Genomic DNA, 7,522 nt, shown 5'->3' on the forward strand with positions numbered 1-7,522 from the left:
TCTTCCTTAACTTTTAATTGCTGAGACTTTAGCAAAAATAAAAGCTCTTTTTCCCCACTCCTAGCACTCACTGGCTTGTTTTACTCTTTTCTTTCTCTTTTAACTGTTTATTTTGAGATGTAGATACTTAAACACTTGTTAAGAAATGATACACTTTATCTAATTTACTCCAATGGTAACATCTTGCAGCACTGTGGTACAATATTACAATGAAGGAAATTGAAATAGATACATTCCGTCCATCTGATTCAGAATTCATCAGTTTTACATACACGCATTTCGTGTGTATTTAGCTCTATGCAGTGATATCACATGGTTAAATTTGTGTAGTAACTACCACCACAGTTAAGATACAGAACTGTTTGATCACCATTTTGTATCCATAGCCATCTCTCTCTTCCTCCCTCCATGACCCTGGCAACCACTAATTTGTTTTACATGCCTATACTTTTGCCATTTCAAGAATGCTATATAAATAGCATCATACAGTATGTAACTTTTTGAGATTGGCTTTTTTTTTTTCACTTAGCATAATTCCCTGGAGATTCCTGCAGGGAATGTGTCTTGTATTGATAGTTCCTTTTCATTGTTGAGTTGTAGTCCATGGTGTGGATGTACTAGTTTGTTTAAACATTTACCCTTTGAAGGACATCTGGCTATTTCCTGTGTGTTTTTTTTTAACCTGTTATGAATAAAGCTCCTGTGAACAGTCATGTAGTACTTTTTATGTAAACATAAATTTTCATTTCTTTGGGATATATGCCTAAGAGCACAATTGCTGCTTGTATGTTAGTTGCATGTTTAGTTTGATGTAGAACTGAACTGCCAAACTGTTTGCCAGAATGGCTTACTATTTTACATTCCCACCAGCAACATATCAATACTCCTTATTCTTGTCAGCATTGGGTGGTGTTACTATTTCATATTTTAGCCATTCTGATAGGTGTATAGTGATATCTTGTCATAGTTTTAATTTGCATTTCCTTTATGGCTAATGATGTTGAATATCTTTTCATGTGCTCATCTCTGAATTCTCTTTAGTGAACTGTATGATCATGTCTTTTGTCAATTTTCCAGTTGGATATTCTTTTTATACTATTGAGTTCTACGAGTTCTTTATATATTCTAAATACTAGTCCTCTGTTGGATACCTGGTTTGCAAATATATTCCCCCCATCTATAGCTTGCCTTTTCATCATCTTCACAGGGATTTTCATAGTACAAAAGTATTTAATTTTGGTGAGTCCCAGTTTATCAATTTTTTCTTTTATCTATCAGCCTTTGGGGTCAAGGGGTGCTATATACTTTTGTTATTTAATGTATTCCTTGCTGTTCTCTCTAACACCCAATAATTTTCTAAGCAGTCTGAACATTTTTAATTTCACAATCCTGGAGTTCAAATATATCCTGTGAACAAGTGGTCTTGATTGTGTAGAATGTGAATCCATACTCACACATGCTATATTAAAATGGCTGTATCTTTTTATGTCTTAACAGTATAATTTCTGCCCTACAAGGCTGTCAAGTGAAATGTTAAAATTAATATTTTTAAATTAAATAAGCACAGGATGTGCCAAGGGAATTTTGGTTTCACTTTCTAAATTAAACATATTTTGGCAAAACTGTATGGGTGTTTTTTTTTTTAATCAAGGTTTTTGGTAAATAACCCAAAGGGAAGAAAGTTGTGTTCTCATTTAAATGTACTTTGGATATTTATTTTGCATTTTGAGTAGTGAAGTTGCGAATCATTACCATGTACTTAGTAGACTTTTTATACTCTCATAATAATGAATGAAAGACTGTTGAATTTGTATGTCTAGTATGTTTTCCTTTTGTAGTAGCTACTCAATGTTCATTTTAATTATCTTATAAAATATTAGCTTGAAGGGAACTTGCAATTTTATATTTTGAAAATGTATATGCTCATATGAGAAGTTACAGGAAAAAGTTAGTGATTAACTTTGAAAGTATTTGTTTCTGTAAGGTGGTAATGAAATGATTACTTGTCCCTTCATGTCACCATATTTGCTCAACTAACTAAGTGTACAGCTAGGGTAGTGGATTGCTGTTTCAAAAAGATCAACCATTGGTATAATGCAAGGACTAGCCAAATCCTGACAATAGCCAAATCTTGCTCACCACCTGTCTTTGTAAAAACAAAAACAAAACAATACACACACACACACACACACACACACACACACACACACGAAACAAGAACAATGAAAAATCCAAAGTATAACTTCTGATGTAACACAGCCACATCATTTCATTTCTGTATTGTCTCTGCATTCAAAATTTTAAATTACAGTCTCAAAGTTGAAACAGAGAACTATGGCCCTAAAAGCCTATTTAATCCCTGATCCTTACAGAAAAAAGTTTGTCTAGGGACAAAACAACCTTGAAATTCATTGAGTCTTTATGTTATAAAGGAAATTTAACAAAATTTACCTCGACTTTTAGTACCTTTTAGTTATGTTTCCATGGGAAATTGTGGTGGGGAAGAGTGTATTCATTTTCTTTACTAAGTCCACAAGACACTGTTTGTTGTCCAAGAGCAGCATTAAGGAATGGATGAAGAGGGTTGTCAAGTGTGGGCTATTTTATTGTGAATGTAAATTCACAGGTATGGCAATTAGTGAGATTCAGAAAGAGGCCTGTGTGGTCCTGATGTCCTTGGGTGATTTTGTTGTTGCCGGTGTGGTAATGAGAAAGCCAGGAATGGCACTGCTGTTATTCCTGCTCCCAGAACTGCTATGTGAATAAAAAATACATAGTAGTTTGAGCCTATCAAGCTGTGCTTAGACTGTTGGTTTTGTTTAAAAAATAACATTCTTTTGTAAATTAGAAGTTGACCTTCTTATTTTTTAAATCCTCACCTGAGGATGTTTTTATTGATTTTAGAGAGAGAGGAAGTGGAGAGAGAGAGAGAGAGAGAGAGAGAGAGAGAGAGATATCGATAGATTGCACCCCAATCAGGGAGGGAACCTGCAACCTTTTGGTGTATGGGACAATGCTTCAACCAACTGAGCCACTTGGCCAGGGTAACACTTTAGTTCTTTTAAATGACCTATATATGTGATGTTGAAAATGGAAATCGAGTTAGGAAATTTGATATATATTTGGAAAGAAATTGATTTCCATCTCACATCGTACACTAAAAATAAATTAAGAATGTATTTAAAAATATAAGCATATATTTTAAAAGCGTCTGGAAAGCGTAAGACAACCAAAACAAAGTTAAAAAGGCAGATGACAGACTGAGGAAAATAGCTTCTACATATGCAGTAGAATATTTAATTGACTTTCACTTAACTGACTCACCACATTAAATGATGCTTTTCATTTTCTTTGCAAATTAAACTGTACAGTGAACACTTGCTATTAGTAAGCTGATCTCCAGTATACCAGTGTGCTTGTGTACCCATCAGTAGAACCGATGCTTTTATCACTAAATTTATATATGCTGGCTGTTTTTGTCATTTATTTTCATATTTTGTAATGTGATAAAATATGAGGGAGGGAATTGAAGTTCTTACTGAAAGTTTACAGATGAAATGATGTGTTATCTGGGATTTGCTTCAAATGATATGAGGGGTGGTGGGTGTGCGGAGTGTGTAGAGCTATAAAAGAAATAAATACAGCACATATGGATATTTTTTGAAGCTGGGTGATAGTTACAGTAGGATCATTTCTTTTTTTGTTAATCCTCACCCAAGAATATTTTTTCCATTGATTTTTAGAGAGAGTAGAAGGGACGGACACTGACACACTGGTGGAGGAAGAGAGGGAGAAAGGGAGGGGGGAAGGGGGCAGGGGAGAGAGAGAGAGAACAAAGAAAGAGAGAGAGAGGTGAGAAAGTCACATTGACTGGTTGCCTCCCTTATGTGCCTCGATCTGGCCAGGATCAAACCTGCAACCCAGGTACGTGCCCTTGACTGGGAATCGAACCCACGACCCTTTGGTGCTCTGGTTGACATCCTAACCACTGAGCACCACCAGTCAGAGCAGGTTCATTTTTAAATACAAAACAAATTGTTTTTAAAAGAGTTGAAGAAAGCAAGTTATTACTGTCCAATTAGGGTAAGATGATAAAAGATTCATATAAAATAAATATAAATATTTAAAAATGTTCTTACCCAGTGCATTGCCAATATGTTTTGAGTTCTTTGAAGTTCTATGTTGTCTAAGAATCCTGTTTACATTTCTTTAAACTCAGTGGGCCTGGAGTTAAATAAAAAGCTTTGGCTTCTTGGCCCTATATCAAAAGTTTGATGAATGAGTGTACATTTACTACTGATAAAATGAAATCAAGATAAAATGAATTGTTTGTCGTATGCATTTTTATGATTATTCATCTTAATTGACCTTTTCAATTAACTAATCATCTGTGTCAAATAACATTATATTAAAAGGTATCTACTTTATATTCATGATATATAAAGAGCTCCTACAAATCAATAAGAAAAAAGACACCCATTTGAAAACGTGGCAGAGGTTATAAATAGGCATTTCCCAGAAAAAAAAAAGATGCATAAAAAAAGGATACTAAAATTCACTGTAGTAATTAGGGATATTAAAACCATTGTTAAAGAACAAAATTCAATCCAGTAAATTTGAAGCTTTGATTTGGCTTTATTAAGCAATTTATGAATCAGCAACATCTCTTCTAGCAACTAGCCAGGAGTTCCGAGGGGTTGCACAAAATGAAAGATTTTTATAGGAATAATGATGTAGCAGGTATGTTATTAGTAAAATAAAGTAAACGATTATTTTTAGGCTGGGTCATATTCTTTTTGTTGTTGTTGTTGGGAAGGGAATGGCAAAGATTACTTTTTAAGATTTTTTTAAAAGAGAGACATTAAGGGAGAGGAAGAGAGAAACATCAATGTAAGAGTGAAGCATCAGCTGTTTGCCTCCCACAGAACCTTTACCTGGAATTGAGCCCACAATCCAGGCAGGTGCCCTGACCAGAATGGAACTGGCAACATTTCAGTGCGCAGGACAATGCCCAACCAACCAAACCACACTGGCCAGGGTGGGAATGGCAAAGATTTTATCCTGGTATTGACCAGGAAATTTCAGACTAATTGGTTTGAATTTCCACTCCTGGGAGAGACTGAAACTACAATTAGGTTAGTTATTAAGTTTTGGTTTGGTGATAGGTTTAGGAAAAGTGACTCCATTTTGGCTGCTGTTTCCTTTTTTAAACACCATTTTCACCAAATCCATTGGCAAAAACTATAACATTCACTTTTAGAAAGAACTGGGCAGTGCTATACACTGTTAAAGAGAATGCAAATTGTTAAACATTTTGATAAAGAATACCAAAATCCTCTTATTTTTTAAATGTACATTTTTTTTTACCCAGCAATTCTGTTAGGAACCTATTCTAGGGAAATATCTACACATGTATATAAATGTTAACATAAGTTTTTACTGTAGTGAAACAGGTCATAACAGTGAAAACTTGGAAGTAACCTAAATATCCATTAATTGGGGAATGATTTCAATAATAATATGCTGTTATATGGAATACTCTTGATACATACCACCAGTAATCTCTAGAGCAGTGGTTCTCAACCTTGGCTGCACATTAGAATCACCTGGGAATCTTTTTAAATCCTGATTTCTATGAGGCTCAGAAAAGGGAGTAGTATCAGAGGAGCCATTTAGGGGTTCTTTTACTTTTTATCCTGTAACATTCTACAATGTATTTCTAAATTTATGAGGACTGTTTTGATAGTAACTATACAGATTAATAATATCAAACTTTTACACACTGGAGGACACTTGCTTTCCTCATTGTATATTTTACAATGACACTGTGCTAGAGGTGTAGTACCTTGTACTTAATGAGCACTCAGATATTTTTAAAAAATACTTTCTCCCTTCATTAAAATACCATTTGTATTTTTAAATTTTGTATGTTGAAAGTATAAGTATAAAGAAAAAGAAAAACACCTAATCATACACAAGTATATGCTTGTGCACACATGTTTGTGTACACACAGGCATGGACACTTGCATGCCCTATATACACATAGGCATACACATGTGCGTTCTTGCTATACACCAGGAGTGGGGAACCTTTTTTCTCTTTTTTTCTGCCAAGAGCCATTTAGATATTTATAACATCATTCGTAGGGCATACAAAATTATCAGCTTAAAAATTAGCCTGTTATATTTAGTCAAACATTTAATTAACTCCTAATGCCTTGGCAGGGCCAGACCAAATGATTTCACAGGCTTCATGTGACCTGTGGGCTGGACATTCCCCACCATTTTGTACACAGTGATTTGTAACTTCTTTACTTTAACTTGACACTGTATTGTAAACATCTTTCATGATTGGTAACTCTGAATAAGTGAAAGACATCTTGGTGAGAAAAGAACAACATGGTGCCATGTAAATATAGTGTTCTATTCTAGTTAAAATAACTGGTCTCTAGAACAAACTATGTAATCTTTTTTAAAAAGTCCTGGTCACCAAAATTAAATAACTAAGGAATTTTTAATTTCTCAATGTTGAACCAATTCAGTTCTGACTTGAATTTAACTGTGTGTATGGATAACACAAAAGGTCTAGTTGATACATACCACCTGGTTAAATTCAAGTTAAATTGTTATTATTAGTAATGATGAATAATTGAAATACATTAAAATGTCATTAGGAATCTTATTTGGGTGGAGTTTGGTTTTAATGAAGATTTTAAACTGAGCTTGAACAGTATTTTCAGTTCAAGGAAAAAACCAAATGCTCTAATTTTTGTTAAAGGTGAGGGCCTAGTTCCGTGGTCGGCAAACTGCGGCTCGCGAGCCACATGCGGCTCTTTGGCCGCTTGAGTGTGTCTCTTCCTAAACCTTAGGAGTACCCTAATTAAGTTAATAACAATGTACCTACCTATACAGTTTAAGTTTAAAAAATTTGGCTCTCAAAAGAAATTTCAATCATTGTACTGTTGATATTTGGCTCTGTTGACTAATGAGTTTGCCGAACACTGGCCTAGTTGTATTCATTTGCCCCTTGGTCTGGCGCCCCCACTCACCTGCTCCACCATCCCACTGCAGCTGATGCACAAAATGTTCCATGCTCTGCCACCTGCTGCCAATGCCTGCCATATTCTGCATGCGCCTCCCTGGTGGTCAGTGCATGTCATAGTGACCAGTTTTTCGGTTGTTCTGCTGTTTGGTCTATTTGCATATTAGCCTTTTATTATATAGGATATATATAAAAGCCTAAGTGACCATTACGACCAAATGACCAGCCAACCAGTCGCTATGATGCGCACTGACCATGATGGGGCAGACGCTCAAAGCAGGAACTGCCCCGGGTGGTCAGTGCGCTACCAAAGCCAACCTCCCATGGCCGGCCAACCTCCCCCAGTCCCTCCCCCCGGCTGGCAGGCCCCAATAGGGACTGGGCGAGATGGCCCCATTGGCCCTGGTCATCAGCCAGGCCTAGGGACCCCACCCATGCACGAATTCATGCACCAGGCCTCTAAGTACAGAAATACAATAA

At 35.8% G+C, this 7,522-nt stretch overlaps 1 protein-coding gene across 6 annotated transcripts in view; it reads left to right on the forward strand.

Moving 5' to 3' along the window:
* ACSL4 (acyl-CoA synthetase long-chain family member 4) overlaps nt 1-7,522 on the forward strand; it is an 87,381-nt gene that overhangs the window by 3,367 nt on the left and 76,492 nt on the right. The gene's annotated exons all lie outside the window — the stretch shown is intronic.

Source organism: Myotis davidii, unplaced genomic scaffold (genome assembly GCF_000327345.1).
Source record: "Myotis davidii unplaced genomic scaffold, ASM32734v1 scaffold85, whole genome shotgun sequence".
In the NCBI taxonomy this organism is placed as follows: Eukaryota; Metazoa; Chordata; class Mammalia; order Chiroptera; family Vespertilionidae; genus Myotis; species Myotis davidii.